Source organism: Eupeodes corollae, chromosome 3 (assembly GCF_945859685.1).
Source record: "Eupeodes corollae chromosome 3, idEupCoro1.1, whole genome shotgun sequence".
Taxonomy (NCBI): domain Eukaryota; kingdom Metazoa; phylum Arthropoda; class Insecta; order Diptera; family Syrphidae; genus Eupeodes; species Eupeodes corollae.
The window spans coordinates 78,669,872-78,671,607 of NC_079149.1; the positions used below are offsets into that span (position 1 = coordinate 78,669,872).

General features: G+C 40.0%; 1 pseudogene; it reads right to left on the reverse strand.

Moving 5' to 3' along the window:
- Positions 1-495: 495 nt before the first annotated feature.
- LOC129949122 (40S ribosomal protein SA-like) lies at positions 496-1,408 on the reverse strand (annotated as a pseudogene).
- Positions 1,409-1,736: the final 328 nt, after the last annotated feature.

A 1,736-nucleotide genomic window follows, 5' to 3' on the forward strand; every position in this document is an offset into this window, starting at 1 on the left:
TGCAATTGAACCATAGCACTTAGGAATATAAAAAATAGATAAAAACCTGTTCCCATTCCTACAGAATGTATATGCAAAATTTCATCGAAATTGGTAAAGCCGTTTCGGAGGAGTACGGCAACTAACACTGTGACAGGAGAATTTTATATATTAGAAGTAATAAAGTCTACACACATTTTAAAGAAAATTAATTTTTTTAAAAGAAAATATCTCAATCATAAAAAGCATAAAAACAAAATATTTAAAGAAGCTTGGATGTGACTCACACCGATAACTAATTTAGCAAAATATAACGGGTTATCCATTTTGCGATTTCCAAAGTATAAAACTCGAATTTGACATCTGTCAAACTAAGTTATTAAACCAAATTTTCTTTTATAAAATACAGGCACTCAAGGGGATTTTAATACCCTAAACACGTTTACGGTTAAAAAGAGTGCGCAAGTATTAGGAGTATTAGAAAAATAGGGAAGGATGAAGGGAACAAGATCAATGCGTTTAGAAGTTTTCATCACCACCGCAGGATGTCTTGACGTTATCGTCAGCCCAATCCTCAACACCAACAGTAGCAGAAGAAGCAATAGCTGTTTCAGCAGCAACAACCTCATCGGCCCAGTTGTTGGTTTTCTCCACTGGAATGTCAATGACTTCATCAACCTTAGCTGGAGCTGGCAACAACTCCTTGGCTGCGGCTTCCTCCTTCTCTGTCTTCTCTGGGTCACGGTAGAAGAACAGATCGACAACAACTCCCCATTCGGATTGGCGTGAGATTGTTCCACGCAGACGGAGGACTTCACGGGCCAAGAACCACCACATCAAACCAATGGAGTGTGGGGACTTGGTGTTGCATGGGATTGCGATATCAACATACCGCAATGGACTGTCAGTGTTGCAGAAAGCAGTAAGAGGGATGTTGACATATGAAGCTTTAATGATTGGCTGGTGGTCAGTTGATGGATCGGTGACAACCAACAGACGGGGTTCGCGGAAAGCGGCTTGGATCTGATTGGTGAATGCACCGGGGGTGAAACGTCCAGCAATTGGTACTGTGTCGGTGTACTTGGCGAACTTGAGGACAGCACGCTAACCCAAGGGACGAGATGAGATAACGTAGACGTCTTGTGGGTACTCGATGGCAGCAATAGGACGAGCAGCCAACATCAGCTTCTCTCAGGTTTTGCCCAAGTTGATGATGTTAACACCTTCGGGACGACGCGACGCTTGAAGACGTATTGTTCCATTTGGTAGTTAACATTCTCACTACCTAAATGGGTGCTTGCAACCAACATCTTGGTAACATCTTCCTCTTTAAGGGATAAAATATCCAAACCTCCCGACATTGTAACGTTTATTTAGAGTTACGAGAACGTTGTGTATGCCACTGGAAGCTAGATTAAAATGAACTATTGAAAGTTCTGTGCTATTTACAAAGATGCTTACTTGAAATGTAGATCTGGGGCCCTACTATGTAACTCAATTCTACTTTTGATGCTATTCGAAACTCATTTCCGATTCTACTTTCAAATCGTACTACGTATGAAAGTAGAATCGGATGCCGATTATACCAACCTGTTCAAAAAATCTTACTTTGTATTTTCGAACGAGTATCGAGTAGTTTGACAGTTTTAGAAACAAAAATAAAACATATTTTGGCACGAATTGCCAATGTAATTGGAGTGGTATTTTTAACTCATATTCAACATTTTATTTTTTGCTTTGTTTTGAATTCTACTTTC